This window comes from Solanum stenotomum, chromosome 11, assembly GCF_019186545.1.
Source record: "Solanum stenotomum isolate F172 chromosome 11, ASM1918654v1, whole genome shotgun sequence".
Classification (NCBI taxonomy): domain Eukaryota; kingdom Viridiplantae; phylum Streptophyta; class Magnoliopsida; order Solanales; family Solanaceae; genus Solanum; species Solanum stenotomum.
Genome location: NC_064292.1, coordinates 45,570,017 through 45,589,913, shown reverse-complemented (window position 1 = coordinate 45,589,913; position 19,897 = coordinate 45,570,017). Strand labels below are relative to the sequence as shown.

Below are 19,897 nucleotides of genomic sequence, written 5' to 3'. Positions count from 1 at the left end.
TGTAAATAGAAAATACAACAAAAGGACAACTGCTTTCGAACTAAAACTCTTAAAAGCTACCCAATAATAACATATTAGTATAATCTCGTATGCAAATCTTACTTTTAGTTGTGAGCTATATAATATATGCGTTTCTAATAGACCCTTGACTTAAGATGAACGATCTTTATTCCCAAAGTTTTTATTTTTGGTCATGAGTAGTTCTAACCAACAATAGACACATCATTTAAATTCAAGACATTCACCTTGATTCTTTCAATTTCATTCATTATTTTTTTCAGTTGTGACTTCAAATATCATAATTTGGTGAAGTTTTTTAGAACTTTTTTACATATAATTATAATATACATAGCAATTCTCGTAGTGTCAAGATCATTTACACCAATTTTCAAGTTGCATTTCAATACATTATCAAGGTGGTTGCAGAAACATGACATTGCTTAAAAAAATACTTTTCTATATTTAATTTGAGAACGGAAATAACAGTTATCAAGTACCGATTCTAATATTAGCAAACTAGATAGTATTTTTAGTGATTATTTTTTAGTATTGCAGATCAATAATAATATTTATTCTAGTAATAAATAATTTTATTGAAAGTATCTTATGACGGTCTAACTAAAAGTTAAGTTATTTATCAAAGGTATTTTTCTAAGATATATTTCTTGTCACATCAAACACTTTGTGGAGCAGTTCGAATGAATCTCTAATAATGGAGGATAAATTATAAAATGAAAGAAAAAGAGTTATATTTATCTTTGAAAAAAAATCCATACCATACTTTAAATAATGTGGGTGTTGATCTTTAGCAGCAATTAATAATTTTATTTTATTTTTTATCATATCTTTTTATAGTAGCTCTACCTTAGATCCTACTTTTCTTATAGGTTTATCATTCTAATTCATATTAATGTATGACATTATATAACGACTAAAACGGTAACAATCTTACCAAATATTCTATTCATTAAAACAATATGATACATTATAAAACAATATGTAATATCCATAAAAAAAGTGTTAAGGGACCGATGAAGAAAGTGGTTTAGGTGATAAATGTCCTCAATTCCAAACAAAACAAAATTAGGATCAGATTAATTATTATTTTTCTACTTAAAAACTCAATTCATGCTGACGTGTCATATAAAAATATTGACAAAAAGATCACGCCCAGTGGGACTCGAACCCACAATCGCTTGATTAGAAGTCAAGCGCCTTATCCATTAGGCCATGGGCGCTGTTATACATTAATCCAACAAAGTATTTAAATATTAGGTTTTCTAAACATTATTTGAAGGATTGTAATACACCAAATTAATGAAACCAAAAAAATTAAAACTAGCAAGAGTTAATTGACACTACTACAATACCATTGACAAGAATAAATATGCAGACAAATATTTGAAAGGAAAGAACTATCATGCTTTAACTCTATGATGTAGGAATCCCAACTCATAACTCTTTTAAATCACAAATTATTCATCTTGAACACTCATTTATCTTTCTTTCTTTTTTTTTCATTCGATAATTGATATCCATATTGGAACACAACTAAATTCAGATTCGCGTCGGAAAGTCCCACATTCAAAGTGTAGGCGAGGGGGGGTGATAAAACGCTCCCTAACAAAAACGACTCTATACCTAAAGAGACTCGAATTCAAGACCTATTAATTACGATTGAAAGAGTATTTACAACTCCACCACAACTTTGATCGGTCATTTCTCTTTATTTAGAAGCCATGAGTTGTTAGGGTCAAACATGCCTGCGAACATTTCGATACTTTTTGCTTACTATTATTTTGTTTTTTATGATTCTCAATTTTCAATGTCAGATAAGATGCACATAAAAAATTGTGCTCACTAAATTGTCTAACAAGTTGAGTTTGCTAATGGGGAACTAACATAGATATGTAATATTAAGGATTCGTTTGGCCTAGAGATTACTTGAGAAACACTTGGGAAATTTTTGGAAGTGATGTTTGGTCATATAACTTGGCAAATATATTTGTCAAGTATCCCAACTTTTCAAATACTAGAAAAAACTAATATTTGGGGTCAAATTCTAATATTTGAGAATTTTAAAAAATTAAAAATTACCCCAAACTTTTATATTTTATAAGAAATACCCATTATTTATTAATGAGAAAATTGTATGAACTAACAAACATTTAATTCATATTAAATGTTATAGCTATAGTTTACTTTATTTCCAATTCACAGCTACCGTTCCACATAATTTGCTATCTAGCGGGACCCATGATTTGTATAAAGAGGCGAAAGGTATATTTGTATAAGGATATATACAAATCAAAGCAGTTCTTTTCTATCCCCATTTACACCATTTTTTCCTAAAATTTCTCACCTAGATTAGTTTCCTCTCACCCACATTATTTTGAATTTTGAATTTTCGTTCTTTTCTCTCCCCATTTACACAATTTTCTCCTAAATTCTCTCATCCAGATTAGTTTCCTCTCATCCATATTATTTTTGAATTTTGAATTTTCGTTCTTTTCTTTCCACATTTACACAATTTTCTCCTATATTCTCTCACCTAGATTAGTTTCCTCTCACCAACATTATTTTTGAATTTTGAATTGTTGCCATTACCCTCCCGATTGTGCTATTAAAATTTCAGGTAACCGCCAAAAACATGTTGAAATCAACTTTATATTTTTTTTCTTTGTATTCTGTATAATATTTTTATTTTTTTTTCATGAATTTTCATATACATAAACAGATTCAACTAACCAAATTTTTATTTATATTATATACATATTACACATATATACATATACAACTGAAAAACACAACAAAAAGAACATATACTTATACAAATTACAGGTAATACTATTTCTTATTTGCATATAAATTTCATATATACACTTGTACAAAGAACACGTACATATACAAATTACAGCTATATATATACATATACAATGGACAAGCCTAACAAAAAACACATATGCATATACAAATAACATCTAATAGACAAACGTAATTATCATAATAAAAGACAAACATGACTGTATACATATACAAATATAGAAAAAACTGAAACGTTTTATATACAAATTATCCAATTGTATAAGTGAATTTATACAAAACTGAACAATTTGTATATAAATTGGATGTATATTGCGAATTATACAAATCAAAAGCTCCATAGCAAACATAAAATTTGTTATGGAGCACAATTATGCAAACTATAGCTATAACATACAAATATGATTTTATGTTTGCTAAACCTAAAATTTACTCTTTATTAATTTCAACTAATATTTGTTACTACCTCCTCCGAAAAAGTTTGAGTTCTAATTTGAGTGATAAAATTTAGAAGAAAAGAACAAATTTTGTTTAATGGGTTATAATTATAACTGAATCAGGGATAAATTTGAGTATGCGATTAATGTATTGTCTTGCCTATATTGTTATTTTGTTATTGTTGTCTGTTATCAATTATACTATAAGGTTATTTTTAAACGGAATATATTCATTATAAAATGATGATATAAATTTATGGGTATATTTAATAATTTTTAGAACTTATGGTATAAATCACATTTTTTGAAATAGTCAAATATTTTTGAGAAAAATTGGGGCCGAACACATGGTGAAACTTCACCAAAAAATTCATCCAAATATGATTTGCCAAGAATAATTGAGAACTTGGGTCAAATGCTAGCTAAGAAAATATTTATCATTTACAGCAATAATATTTTTTTATTGAACACTTATATTACATTTATAATACAGTTTTAATATATTTTAAAACACAAATACATTTATATTTCATGCATCACTTTTAATATATAGGTGATTTATCATAGTATTATTATGTATTGTTATAAATGATAATAAATATTAAATATCACTAAAATCACTAATTATTTATTAAAAAGTATTCACCTAAGTAATTTTTCCTTTGCTAATTATGATTTAAAAGTCTTGGGCCCACATCTTTGAGTTCATGATCGGTTTGATCATAATACATCACAATTTAAAACTGTTAAAAAAAAAGGATTCCATTCAATACCCAGATTTTTTATTCCTTTTACTTCCAACACATCACGAATAAGTCAGGTTCATTACATTAAAAAAAAAACATAATGGTGAGCAAGCTAAGTTACAGCAGAACAATGACCAATTTGTTGTGTTTTAAAAGGTGTGAATGAAAAAAAGAAAAAAAGGATAAATATATTTCTGAACTATCCTAAATGATATACAGATACTTGTTGGGTTCAAAAGTGATTAGAGCGTCATACGGAAGCTTAAAATTGTATATCATATGGTTGATAAATCAGATGACAAAAACTTATACTAAAAACATAATATTATTATATGGTTTTGCCAATCGACCTACATATGAAAAACTAATAAAATAAAATATTAAAACTGTTGAGGGAAAATCTCCCCATAAACAAAATTCTTTATTGACTATATTGTGGATGTTCTTTGTGTTCTTGATATGAGAAGATGAGTCTTCAATTTATAGAGTTCCAAACTTTTCTTCCAAGGAAAGAATAACTCAAATATAGAAGAATATTATGTTTTCTTTTCATGAAAAGTAAAAACATTTATGGTAATGTTTTGTCTTTTCTTTTAGGAAAAATAAACTTCAAATAAGGTAAGAAAATCAAGGCAAAACCCTAACAAATCTCCTCTTTTGGCGGGATTTTCTTGACAAAACTTGATACACCTTCTTCAAATGTATGATAATCTTCGTTCTTCACATAGTCTTCATCACTGCTGCTTGCCATGGTTAAAAATAAGGTTTAAATTTTATGGGTTAAAAATAGAGAAAATACATAACCCCCCTCCCCCGAACTTGATCGAATAACTTACTTTAGCACTTAAACTACACGGGCGTTTAAATACCCCCTTAACATCTTTGAAGTGAATTAAATGCACTCCTAAGGGATGACGTGGCAAAGAGAGTGAGTTCACTGACCAAATAACATGTGAAGGAATTAAAAAAGGAAAAAAATTTATAAAATCATACACATATCATTTTTTTATAGGTCAATATATAATTAATATTTAAAATATTATTTTGTTAATATATTAACTTTTATTAAACTATATGGATTTTCTTATTGGTCCACAAAACTTTTAATTTTTTTTCTCTTTATTTTATTGTCTTCCCCAATAAGCTTCTTCTCCATTGAAACATCTTTTTTTCCTCCATCTTCATCTTCAACTCTATCAGCTACTTCAATTTCACCATCTCTTTAGTAATCCACAAAACCCAATACCAACATTTTATTATTGACATCAATTTCACACATATAAATTTTATCAATTTTCATCGGAGCTTAAAAAAACTTGTTGGTTCACTGAATAAGACGAAGAAAGGAAGAGAAATAGGAGGTGTGGTGGAGCTCGTTGGAAAATATGAAGAGGAAAAAAATGAATAGTTAAGAGCTAGAAATGATGAAGAAGGAAGAAGAAAGAAGTGAGTGGGTGAGGGCTGGGTATTGAGGGGAAATAAAAAGGGGGTGGGTGGGGGAAATAAAAATAGATCCACATATAAATTTTAATTTTAGAAAATGCATTTGTAATTAATTACTTAGTGTAAATAAATTTTAAGTAATGTTAAAGAAAAAATTGTGAAAATAATTTATAAAAAAATTAATTAATGACGTGGTGCTGACATGGCTATGTTGTGGCACTTACATGGCTATGATGTGGCAAGTGAGAGTGGTATAATAATCTCAAGGTGGTTTTTAATTCACTTCAAAGATTTTAAGGGGGTATTTAAACGCCCGTGTAGTTTAAGTGCTAAAGTAAGTTATCCGACCAAGTTTAGGGAGATTTTTATGTGTTTTCTCTTAAACATATTTTGTTTTTATTTTTAAAATTGCAGCAACATGAATGTTGATATGGTTTAAATCTCATCTCCACATGCAGCTAGACAAAAATCTTCATTATCATCAAATTGATTTGAAACCATCTTGAGCCTGTCTTCAACCTCATTGAACCATAGGACCATGGGATCGTTAGACCATGTGTTCTGATATCACTTGATGGGTTCGAAAGTGATTAGGGCGTCATGCAGAAGCTTACAATTGTATATCATATGGTTGATAAATCAGATGACAAAAACTTATACTAAAAACATAATATTATTATATGGTTTAGCCAATCGGCCTACATATGAAAAACTAATAAAATAAAATACTAAAACTGTTGAAGGAAAATCTCCCCGTAAACAACTTTTTATTGACTACATTGTGGATGTTCTTGTATTCTTGATATGAGAAGAGAGGTCTTCAATTTATAGTGTTCCAAACTTTTCTTCCAAGGAAAGAATAACTCAAATATAGAAGAATATTATAATATTTTCCTTTCATGAAAAGTAAAAACATTTATGGTAATGTTTTGTCTTTTCTTTTAGGAGAAAATAAACTTCAAATAAGGTAAGAAAATCAGGGAAAAACCCTAACAATACTCTCCGTCATTCTTTTCGGACATTGGTGCTCATGCCTCCCAAAAACTAGAACATATTTTTCCTTCACATAGGAACACGTGGTGCAATCCTACCGAGGGACCCAATTTGACCAATTAATCAAACCCAAACACTCATATCCACCCATGACTCGATTAACCCACCATATAACACATTACTCACACTTAAACTAACCTATCCAAAAACCTAAAAAAAATAATCCCCATTTGCATCGTAAGTCATCCACAAATACAAGAAATAGTCAACTTAAAATTTTATTTTGTATAGAACTGAAACCTGATTTAAGCTCACCGAACCTTCTTGTGGGAGTTGATTGGAAAGCGGGAGGGGGAGGGGGTAAGGGTGAAAGTTCGACTGGTAACTGGGAGCTTCTAAATCACCAGAAAGCATCCCACTACTTTTTGTTGATAAAATATTTTTCCAACAATTCTTTCATTGATGGTCGGCGTGCAGGGGACTTCTGCAAGCAAAACATGGCAACAGTTATGGAGAGTAATTAATGCTTGTTCTTTGTCTAATAATTCAACATTGATCAACCAAATTAAGAAGTTTTCTGGCTCGGGCAAGGTGATGTGCCCAAGAGAGAAGATTAGCACGTTGGAATTCGGACATGGGTGACCGCATCACCTGAAGTGGCCTACGCACAGTAATAAGAACTAACAAAAGCACCCCTACGTCCAACTCAGTCGTTCATCTCATATACCTAAAACCCTAGTGTGAGTATTGAGTTGAGAGAAGTGGGGATATTTTAGGTTTTTGGATAGGTTAGTTTAAGTATGAGTAATGGGTTACACAGGTGGGTTAACTGGGTCATGGGCGGATATGAGTATTTGGGTTTAACTTATTGGTCAAATCAGGTCCCTCCGTAGGATTGCGCCACATGTCCCTATTTAGTCTTTTGTTAGAGTGAATGACAAATATGCTCTAGTTTTTGTACAACAAGGGCACCAATGTCTCAAAAGTACGACAAATGGTATCTATATTTCATTTACGATAGTTCGGGAGTATATTTGTCCTTTTTCCCAAGAAAAATGAAGAGTTGTTACGGGATGAACAACAGTCTTAAGGAAATTACTATAATTTTGGTATTTCTTGTATTCTACTGATTGAGGGAAATAGATCATGGAAGTAGAAGATTAATACACTACTTCTCCAGAATTTAGTGCCATGTTTAGCAAGGTCGAAGTGATTATGTACCAGAAGAATTGGTGGTAGTCTGGTTAAAGATTACACTAGGTAACCTTCTTATTATTTATCTAAGGAGGAAAATAGTTTCTAAAATTTAACTCTTTTGATATTTATCATGTGTGTCTTTGGAAAAGGTCTGCAAACCATATGTTTTTTGAATGAATTTTCCTTGGCAAATAGTGTTGCCTTTAAAATTCTTTAGTTTGCAGAATGAGATATGCATATTTTAGTTTAATAAGCTATTATGTCAAAATATTTAGTTGGAAAGCTATTTGAAAAGAAAAATATATTTATGTGATAATCTAAGGATATGTTTTATTTTGTTTGTAGACTAATTTTTTTTTGTAGTTTTGAATTCCGTGTGCAATTTGATTGTATTTAATTTTTGTAGACTAAAAACTTTTGTAGTTTTCTACTCTGGATATATTAGACTGTGCAATTGGTTTGAAAAATATGAAAACTTCACCTAATAATTTAGTGTTGTACTTTTGATTGTCTACTCCATTTGAATTTGAAACTGATTTGAAGTCATAAAAACTTCATCCTCTTGCAAAGTTCATTCGGTTGAAAATTTGAAGAATATAAAGCTTTATTGTTAAATAGAAACAAATTGAACAAATTATTTTTGTCTTTGTTGTTAGTATTCTAAATACTAAGTGGTATATCTAATTGTTATAGCAGAAAACAAAAAAGACCAGTGACTTAAAGTGTGTGATTTTGTGCCTAAAATAGGTGCCTGTATGAAATGAACTTTGACATTGTGTAAAGATCGTCAACGGAAATTGAAGCACTATAATTCTTTTGTAGAATAATATTTCCAAAAGACGTTTCATGCTGCCAATGACATTTTGATAGTGTGGAAAAATTATTTTCAAATACTTGAAAAATATTTTTTAGATGATATTTAAAATGTGGGGGTTCTTTGCTTATGATAAAGATAAAATTAGACTTAGTGTTTAATTTAAATTTGAAGCACAAGATATGAAATTCAATGATATTTTTGTATTATGTTAGACCCATAAAATTCTTGAATTATATTTGATGTTGTGGCCGTTGAGTTTCTCTTTTACTAGTATATGGTATGACTAGTCTGAAACTACCAAATTATATATGTACTTGTTCAAAATAGTTGTGTTCTTTTATGAAAAGTGTCACTTAAATTGTTGTGATTTTTCATGAAAATATATGTTAATTAAAATATAACTATTCATATAGACATGAATATTGATGAATAATCATCTATCATGTTCTGTAAACGAAACATTTGGGTTATATTGCCCTTATTGGACTCGATGAGACTATGTTCATGGATAGTTCTATAGTAATCAAATTGAATGTTATGGAAAGGTCCTTCTGAAAATGACATCTAACAAGGTGGTGACTCTAAACAATGTTTATATCAAACAAAATTGTAATAAGAAGGAACAAAAAAATTGTGAGGAAAAGTTACATTATGGAGGGTTTTTCAAACTCAATATTTTTGTTAGTTCTTACTTGCTTGAGTCAAACCGTTTGTGGCATGAATGCTTGAGACATGTCAATAACAAAACCTTGTAAGGAAAACTGATCAACTTAGAAGTTTTGTCTAACTTTGAGTGCAATAAATAAAAATGTCAAGTTTGTGTTGAATCTAAGTATGTTAAACATTCTTATAAATCTGTTGAAAGGAATTACTATCCCTTAGAGTTGATTTACACCAACATTTGTGTTATGAAGTCAACACCATCTCTAAGAGTGCCCTTTACCGTCTCCAAGAATTGGACAAATATCTCGACTGCATCCATTCCTGCATTAACTTTTGTGATCCACTATCTACCAAGCGAGACATCCTCAGGCAAGACCTTCTGATTATCCTTGCCCGCCTTAGTAGTTGTGCGATACTTGACAAATTTCTCACGTTCTTGTACTACCTGATCACGTTCTTGTTATGCCAAGTTAACCTAAAACTCTAAGCATCGCTAAGATAATAGAAGACAAAACACAAAATAATTGTTAGGATGAAATGTATAGTGAACTTTGATTGATGAGTTTACAAATGGATGTCCCTCTATTTATACTACTCACTTAGGGGTTAACATGTAAATAATAGTTATTTCACAAGTCCCTAAATATTTAAAAATAAGTCCCTCTTCTAGAATTTTTGACATAACTAGAAGATTCCAAGGACCTTTCATGCAAATCCATGAAATTCTAGGATTTACCGTGAAATCCTTCACATGTTTCTAGAACCTTCCACTATGGACTAGCCTTCTTACTATGTAAGGCTTCCACATGGATAATGTAACATCTCGCAACTAGAAAGAGCTAGAAGGAAGTTTAAAATCTGGAAATAGCTATTTTTGGGAAGAATTTAAAAAATATGGAAATTTGGTAAAGGTGTTAAAGTGAGTTTTTGGTCAACTTCACACAACCATAATTCCTAGCTCAGGATGAGTTAGGTGTGATTCCAGATATGGTTGGAAAGCCCTTGGAATGATCTTTCCAACACTGCCAAGTTTGCGAGATTCTGAGTTTGTATGAGTAAGTTATTCCCTTTGGAAGTTAGGCTATTCGAATAAGGAAAGTCCAATCCGGATTTTAGAAGGGTAGTTTGGTCTTTTCCTAACCCAAGTTAATTAATTTGTTTTTAGGAGTTTAATTTGGGTAAAGTCAGATTTTAGTTGGTTTTAGAAAAGTGAATTTCACGCTAGGGCTTGGAGAAAAGAGAAAGGAGAAACAGAAACAAGAACGTTCAAGATTCATCGAGATTAGCTTGTGGATTTCGTCGGGGGTGATCCCTACAAGGTATGTGAGATATCATAGCGTTGAGTTAATTCTCCCACGTGCCAATCATGATTTATTTCAGCGAATTTAACTTATTGAAAGCATAGAAATTGAGTTCTTGAAAGGGTTTGTTGAAGTTTCATTAGATTATTGTTTCGTTGAATTCGTTGAGGAGTTGTTTGATCCTAATCTGTGATTTTAGGTTTGATTTTGAGTAGAATCTGATGTACTTTGAACATTTAATCGATTCTAAGTTTTGGGTAAAAGAACCTATGGAGTTTGGATGGTTTAGAGCTGAAAAACGAAGAAGAAATTTCGTCGAACAAAATTAGGAGGTGGTGGCGCGTCGCGGAGCTGGTTCCCAGTTTTGGGAATTTTTATTTCGCGTCACGGAGTCTTCTGCCTCAAAAGTAATTTTCTAAACTAAATTTTAAAAGCTTCTCCGTGTCACAGACCCACCCTTATATATTGATTTTCGGTCTTTTCTCATGTTTAGTTATCTAAAATCATTCCTAAACATCATGAGATCTTTCCAATAACAAATCACAATCCTTGAATCCATAATTTAATTCAAGGACCAGTTAAGAGTCAAGTCAAGAGCAGTTAAGATCAAAGTCAAGAGAGGTCAAAAGTCAAGTTAAGAGAAGTTCATAAAGTTTTCCAAAAATCTTTTGCAAACGCTTTAACCTTGTTCTAAGGCTTAAGTTTTGAGTTCAGTAAAGAGTAAAGTTGAAGTTCAATTCTTCAAAACTATATGGGGACTAAGTATTCCCAAAGAGATTTGAAATGTTTTCACATTTAAATAAGAACGGAAACTGAGATTTCCAAAGAGCCTTCGGGCTAGTTTTCAGAAAAGAGTAATCGATTTCTAAATGAAGCAAGAGGGTAAACTTTGATTTCCAAGATAGCCTTTGAGCTAAGTTTTTAAGCACTAATCTCAAATCACAGAAGAAGTATGTTTTTAAAAATAAGAGCTAATATTATTATATTTTTGGGAGTAATAATAAGCACCGATATGGGAGAGAGTTCAGATAACTCACATCCCCCATAAACCATGTAGCCATCATGGGTAGAAAAGGGTCATACTTTTTAGATGATTCCTTTAGTATTTTTTAACATAGACTAATGGATCCATTTAGTAGTTCAACTCCTATGCCCTTGGCAAGGTATAAGATGCTCTGGCAGCGTGAGGGAAATCGCTATATCATCACAATAGCTCTTACGTGATGGTTGTCGATTAGAGAAACTCCCACATAAGTTATTGTATTCTTATATACACAATTATTTGTATTTTTACATACATTTTAAAGTTATGTTGTATCCTTGCATACACACAGAGTTGACAACATGTTTTTAAACAATTTGTTCTTTATATTGCACTTGTTTTAAATTGCTTTATATTGAAATGAGTTCAGTCATGTTGAGTTGAGTTGAGCTAGGTAAGTTCTTCAGTTTCTTTTAGATTCTTCTCAAGCCTATGTTGTTTTAGCATTCCAACTCGCATACTCGTATATTCAATGTACTGATGCCAGTTGGCCTACATCGTATTATTATGCAGACGTAGGTAACTAGGATCGGCATCCAGCGTACCATTGATCCAGTTGAGCACTTCAGAGTCATTGGTGAGCCTCCTAGCATTTCTTAGGACTCCTTTATTGCTTTTAGTTCTTTTTAGTATTTCATTTGTTAGGATGATCGGGGTCCTGTCCCGACATGCATCTCAGTTGTTTTAGAGGCTTTATAGACAGTCAGATATTAGTTCTTTAGTCTTTTCATTGTCATTATTCCTTGTTGAGACTTGAGTTTGCCTTAATGGCCAGTTGAATGTTCTTTAATAACATTCTAGTTTATTATACAAAAACTTATTTTTGTTGAGTTTTAAGTCTTTCGGTGAGTAAGTAAGAAAGGCCAGGGGTTCGCTTGGGTCAACAATGGTTCTCGAGTGCCAGTCCCACCCGGGGTGTAGGCTCGGGGAGTGCCAAACTTGGTATCAGAGCCCAGAGTTCAAGAGTCGTAGGGAGTCTATGAAGCCGAGTCTGTAGAGTGCTATTTATCAGTATGAAGTGCACCACATCTATAATTAGGAGGCTGCAACATTTAGGAAAATTTCTCACTTCTTTCACACTAATTTCGTGCGTTAGAGTTTGCTCTCTAAAAAGATTCCTTCTAATTCGTGTTTGTGCGTGTTTTCAGATAATCATGCCTTCACAAAGAGCTGTCAAAGGTCGCCCTGCTAGGAATAATGTTGAGGAGTAAGAGTTACCAAATGCACCTGAAGTCCAACCTTAAGGGGAAGTCACTAATGCTGAGTTCAGAGAAGCAATTAGGATGCTGAGTGATCTTAGGCGTATTTATGTGCCTGATAATCAATTTATCCCATATATATAGCTAAGTTGAGAGCATTTTTTAGTAGTCAGAATAAAGTTTTGAGGGTTTTTTGATGTCGCTTTTCTAACCAATATGATTAGATGTTTCAGGGTGAAAAGCATAGAAGAACGAGCCGAAATAGGGCACCTGGTTAGAGGTCGGAAAATAGAAGACGAAGTTATGGAGAAAAATGGCGAAGAAGCTGGAAAATACACCACGAGAGAGCATCTCCGCATCGCGGAGCCAATCTGCGTGCGCAAAAATGGAATTCCACTTAGTAGTGGAATGTGCGATGGGAGCGCGTCGCGGAAAAGGTTCATCTGTGTGCACCTATAAGCGAGGGAGACGCGGACCTGGACACCAGAAATTGGCCACGTATTTTATTTTAGACTATAAATAGTTTAAGTGTATTATTTTAGGAGATATCCAGTTTTGAAAAACGAGAGAGTAGCGATTTGGGCGATTTGGCTAACCCTTTCTAGGGCTTTTCTTCTACTCCTTCATTTTGGTAAACTCTTTCATGATCTATAAACATTACTTGATAATCTTTTGTTCTATGAGTAACTAAAGTCCCATTTTCTAGGGTTGCAGCTAAAATTAATGGTATATTAGTATTTGTTTCTAGCATGAGATGGGCTTTTTTGTGATTTATGCTTACATTCATGTTTAACTATCTTAATGCATGATCAACATTAAGATACACTTGTTGTTTGCTCTTGAACTCCGAAGAGGAATAGAGGGATAGACCAAAGAATGTGAGAAGTGTGTTCACTCTAGAGTAAAATTAGAGTGTTTTGTATATAGGATAGTCTTATACCTATATACCGCGCTTGATTAATATGCAAGAAGATAGCTTAATGCTCCGCCATTGGTTCATGTCTATCCTCGTTCAACGATGTAGTTAGGTTGTCAATGGTGGTAGGCGATTAGAGGTTGGGAGATCATGATCGTAAAATGAACCTTGCAACTCTATAATGATGTTAGTTTGTTGAATGCTAGGATAAAGTAATTTTATGCCGAAAATCGGGTTATGCTGCAACCCTAGATTACTTTCCCATATTGTGAAATTCTCTTGTTTAAAACTGTTTGATTGTAGTACTTAATTTGCGAGATTGTTCAACTTAGTAATTATAATTAAGTTTCTAAAATTGTTTGCCACATAAGTAAATTTATTTTAAACTTAACAAAGTTGTTGTCTGTGATTTGAAGTACCTTGGATTTGATAATCCGGCTTGAAAGAGTCGTTGTACTACTTGAGCGACCTCATGCACTTGCGTGTGCTTTTGGACGCAACACTGAGTCAAGCTGTAACTAACCAGGTTGGGCAACAAAGAGGATCTCGACAAGAAGGGGCTGACATTTCAAGGATTTATGAGTTCTTGAGAATGAATCCTCCAAGTTTCGTTGGTTCAAGCACTTCGGAGGATCCGGAGAACTTTGTTGATGAACTGAAAAAGGTGTTTGATGTGATGCATGTTGCTGATACTGAGAGAGTTGAGCTAGCTGCATATCAACTGAAGAATATTGCTAGGACTTGGTTTGACCATTGGAAGGAGGGTAGAGCTGAGAATGCACCACCTGCGAGTTGGGATTGTTTTGAGGAGCTTTCTTGGGGGTTTCTTTCACCGAGAACTAAAAGAAGCTAAGGTACGAGAGTTCCTCACACTTAAGCAAGATTCTTTGAGTGTTCATGAGTATGGATTGAAATTCACTCAATTGTCTCGTTATGCTCCGGAAATGGTTGCGGGCATGAGGGGTAGGATGAGTTTATTTGTTGCTAGGTTGTCCTGTCTATCAAGTAAAGAGGGTCGGGCAACCATGCTTATTGGGGACATGGACATTTCGAGGTTGATGATCTATGTGCAGCAAGTAGAGGAAGATAAACTAAGGGATAGAGAGGAATTCAAGAACAAGAGAGCTAAGACAGGGAATGAGTCCGGGTAGCAGAAGAGTAATGCCAACCGGTCATCCTTCCAACAGAAACAGAAGTGACCTGCTCCATCATCTGCTAGTGCACCTGCACCTAGGAACAAATGTGAGTACAATGGTCAGAATTCCAGAGCTAAGCATGCCTATTCTCAAGGTAGTGTGGCGCAAGGGGGTAGTAAGCCTCCTGCCTGCGCCAAGTGTGGTAGGAACTACTCAGGTATTTGTCGTGAGGGCTCCACTGGTTATTTCAAGTGTGGTCAGACTGACATTTCATGCGAGAGTATCCAAAGAACAAACAGGGAAATGGTAATAGGGGCAATAGAGCCTAGTCTTCTTCAGTTGCTCCACCAGACAAAATTGCACCTAGAGGGTCTACTTCAGGTACAAGCGGAGGAACAAACCGCCTATATGCTATCAACAGTCGCCAAGAGCAAGAAAAAACACCAGATGTTGTCATTGGTATGATTCAAGTCTTTGACTTTACTGTTTATGCCTTGTTATATCTAGGAGCGACTTTATCTTTTGTAACTCCATATGTTGCTATGAACTTTGATGTTATTCCTGAGCAACTTAGTGAACCATGCAGTGTCTCTACGCCTGTTGGTGAGTCTATTCTAGTAGAGAGAGTCTATCGTGATTGTCCCGTTTCCGTCAATCACAAGAGTACTATAACTGATTTAATTGAGTTAGACATGGTAGATTTTGATGTCATTCTTGGTATGGACTGGCTTCATGCCTATTATGCCTCAATTGATTGTAGAACTCGAGTAGTCAAGTTTCAGTTTCCAAATAAGCCAGTCTTAGAGTGGAAAAACAGTTCAGCAGTGCCTAACGGTCGTTTCATTTCGTACCTTAAGGCAAAAAAGTTGGTTTCTAAGGGGTGTGTCTATCACTTTGTCCGAGTTAATGACTCAAGTGTTAAGGTACCTCATATTCAATCAGTTCCAGTAGTAAAAGAGTTTCCGGAAGTCTTTCCAAATGATCTTCCCAGAGTCCCTCCTGAGAGAGAGATAGACTTCAGTATAGATCTTCTTCCAGATACTCATCCTATATCTATTTCGCCATATAGAATGACACCACCAGAGTTGAAAGAGCAGTTAAATGATCTATTAGATAAGGGCTTTATTCGACCAAGTGTCTCACCTTGGGGTGCTCCGGTCTTATTTTTGAGAAAGAAAGATGGTTCCCTTAGGATGTGTATAGATTACCGTCAGTTGAACAAGGTTACCATCAAGAACAAGTATCCTCTTCCAAGGATTGATGATCTTTTCGATCAGCTTTAGGGTGCTTCTTTTTTCTCGAAAATTGACCTTAGATCAAGTTACCATCAGTTGAGATTAAGGGAGCGTGATATTCCAAAGACAGCTTTCCGAACCAGTTATGGTCATTATGAGTTTATGGTCATGTCGTTCGGGTTAATCAATGCACCTGCAACGTTCATGGACCTTATGAATAGAGTATTCAAACCTTATTTAGATATGTTTGTTATCGTCTTCATTGATGACATACTAATCTATTCAAGGAATAAAGAAGATCATGCTAGTCATCTTATAATAGTTATTCAGACTTTGAAAGATAATGAGTTATATGGTAAATTCTCTAAGTGTGAATTTTGGCTTGAGTTTGTAGTATTCTTAGGCCATATTGTGTCTGGAGAGGGAATTAAAGTTGCTACTCAGAAAATTGAGGCGTACAGAATTGGTCTAGACCCACGTCTCCAACTGATATTATGAGTTTCTGGCTATTATAGAAGTTTTGTAGAGGGGTTCTCGTCTATTTCACCCCTTTTGACCAAGTTAACTCAAAAGATAGTGAAATTTCAATGGTCTGAAGCTTGTGAGAAAAGCTTTCAGGAATTGAAAAAAGAGGTTGACTATTGCCCCAGTTTTAACCTTACCAGAAGGTACTCAAGGTTTTATGGTATACTGTGATGCATCTAGAGTTGGTTTGAGTTGTGTATTAATGCATAATGACAAAGTTATAACTTATGCCTCCAGACAGTTGAAAGTTCATGAGAAGAGCTACCTAACCCATGGCTTAAAGTTGGTTGTTGTAGTATTCGCTTTGAAGATATAGCGCCATTACTTATATAGTGTGCATGTTGATGATTCACTGATCACAAGAGTCTTCAATATTTGTTCACTCAGAAAGAGCTTAATCTCAGACAAAAATGTGGTTAAAATTACTCAAGGATTATGACATGAGTATTCTTTATCACCCAGGTAAGGCTAATGTTGTTGTTGATGCCTTGAGCAGGTTGGCTATGGGTAGTATTGCCCATGTTGAGGAAGAAAAGAGAGAGTTAGCGAAAGCTGTGCATATACTTGCACGCTTAGGAGTCCGACTAATGGATTTCACCGAAGGAGGAGTAGTGGTGTTGAATGGGGCTGAATCTTCATTAGTATCAGAAGTGAAAGAAAAGCAAGACCAAGATCCCATTTTTCTTGAATTGAAGGCAAATGTTCATAAACAAAAAGTATTAGCTTTTGAACAAGGGGGAGATGGTGTATTGAGATATCAAAGTAGATTGTGTGTACCTATGATGGATGGACTCCAAGAGAGGATCATGGAGGAAGCTCATAGCTCCAGATATTCCATTCATCCGGGTTCTACAAAGATGTATCATGACTTGAGAGAGGTTTATTGGTGGAATAGCATGAAGAAGGGCATTACAGAATTTGTCACTAAGTGTCCAAATTGCCAACAAGTGAAAGTAGAGCACCAAAGGCCCGATGGTTTGGCTCAGAATATAGAACTTTCGGAATAGAAGTGAGAGATGATCAATATGGATTTCATCACAGATTTGCCAAGGTCTTGTAGACAACATGATTCTATTTGGTTGATTGTCGATATAATGACCAAATCAGCCTATTTTTTCCCGATAAAGACTACCCATTCAGCAGAGGATTATGCCAGGTTATATTTTCAGGAGGTGGTAAGACTTCATAGAGTCCCTATTTCGATTATATCAGATAGAGGTGCACAATTTACTGCACAATTTTGGAAGTCATTCCAAAAAGGCTTGGGTTCAAAGGTGAACTTAAGTACTGCCTTTCATCCTCAGACTGATGGGCAAGCAGAGCGCAATATTCAAAATTTAGATGATATGTTGAAGGCTTGTGTGCTTGATTTCAAAGGGAATTGGGATGATCACCTGCCTCTCATTGAGTTTGCTTACAACAACAGTTACCACTTTAGCATCCAAATGGCTCCTTATGAAGCTCTCTATGTGAGAAGATGCAGATCTCCTATTGGATGGTTTGAAGTTGGTGAAGCTGGATTGATATGACCAGATTTAGTTCACCAAGCTGTGGAGAAGGTGAAAGTGATTCAAGAGAGGTTGAAAACGGCATAGAGTCGTCAGAAATCCTACACTGATGTTAGGAGAAGGGAGTTACAGTTCGAAGTAGATGATTGGGTATATCTCAAAGTTTTACCCATGAAGGGGGTTATGAGGTTCGGTAAGAAGGGGAAGCTTAGTCCCCGATATATTGGACCTTATAGAATAGCCAAGAGGATTGGCAAAGTAGCTTATGAGTTGGAGCTACCACAAGAGTTAGCAGCGGTGCATCTGGTATTTCACGTCTCCATGTTGAAGAAGTTCATGGGCGATCCTTCATTGATCGTACCAACTGAAAATATTGGGATCAAGGATATCTTATCTTATGAGGACGTTCATGTTCATATTCTAGATCGCCAAGTTAGCAAGTTGAGAACCAATGAGGTAGCATCAGTCAAAGTTCTTTAGAGGAACCAATTTGTTGAGGAAGCTACTTGGGAAGCTGATGAGGATATGAAGAAGAGATATCCACATCTCTTTGAATTCGAAGAAAGTGCAGATCAAGGTACTAAATTTCTTCTTAGTGCTCTTTAAATTAAAAGTGAGCATGTTATTTGTTTGCATTTACTTGTTAGGTGTTTGAATTTGATGTTACACCCTAAGCTTAGTAAGAGTAATCTCATTCGAGAACAAATGTTCCCAAGGGGGAGATATTGTAACATCTCGCAACTAGAAAGAACTAGAAGGAAGTTTAAAATCTGGAAATAGTTATTTTTGGGAAGAATTTAAAAAATCTGGAAATTTGGTAAAGGTGTTAAAGTGAGTTTTTGGTCAACTTCACACGGTCATAGTTCCTAGCTCAGGATGAGTTAGGTCTGATTCCAAATATGGTTGGAAAGCCCTTGGAGTGATATTTCCAACGCTGCCAAGTTTGCATGATTTCGAGTTTGTATGAGCAAGTTATTCTCTTCAGAAATTAGGTTGTTCGAATAAGGAAAGTCCAATTCGAATTTTAGAAGGGTAGTTTGGTCTTTTCCTTACCCAAGTTAATTAATTTGTTTTTAGGAGCTTAATTGGGTAAAGTCAGATTTTAGTCAGTTTTAGAAAAATGAATTTCACGCTAGGGCTTGGAAAAAAGAGAAAGGAGAAAGGGAAGCAAGAACGTTCAATATTCGTCGAGATTAGCTTGTGGATTTCGTCGGGGGTGATCCCTACAAGGTATGTGAGATCACATAGCGTTGGATTAATTCTCCCACTCCCCAATCATGATTTATTTCAGCGAATTTAAGTTATTGAAAGCTTATAAATTGAGTTCTTGAAAGGGTTTGTTGAAGTTTAATTAGATTCTTGTTTCGTTGAATTCGTTGAGGAGTTGTTTGATCATAATCTGTGATTTTAGGTTCTATTTTGCGTAGAATCTGATGTACTTTGAATATTTAATCGATTCTAAGTGTTGGGTAAAAGAACCTACGAAGTTTAGAGGGTTTAGAGCTGAAAAACGAAGAAGAAGTTTCGTCAAACGAAATTAGGATGTGGTGGCACGTAGCGGAGCTGGTTCCCAGTTTTGAGAATTTTTCGTTTCGCATCGCGGAGCCGTCACAGAGTCTTCTGCCTCAAAAGTCATTTTCGAAACTAAATTTTAAAAGCTTCTTCGCGTCGCGGACCCAGTATTAGATATTGATTTTCAGTATTTTCTCATGTTTAGTTATCTAAAATCATTCCTAAACATCATGAGATCTTTCCAATCACAAATCACAATCCTTGAATCCATAATTCAATTCAAGGACCAGTTAATAGTCAAGTCAAGAGTAGTTAAGATCAAAGTCAAGAAAGGTCAAGAGTCAAGTTAAGAGAAGTTCATAATGTTTTCCAAAAGTCTTTTGCAAACTTTTTAACCTTGTTTT

At 34.1% G+C, this 19,897-nt stretch overlaps 1 protein-coding gene and 1 non-coding gene across 2 annotated transcripts in view; one reads left to right on the top strand and one right to left on the bottom strand.

Moving 5' to 3' along the window:
- LOC125844901 (fluoride export protein 1) overlaps window positions 1-19,897 on the top strand; it is a 300,878-nt gene that overhangs the window by 270,902 nt on the left and 10,079 nt on the right. The window lies entirely within an intron of this gene.
- TRNAR-UCU (transfer RNA arginine (anticodon UCU)) lies at window positions 1,166-1,238 on the bottom strand. Its single transcript has one exon. It is a non-coding gene; the product is annotated as a tRNA-Arg (tRNA).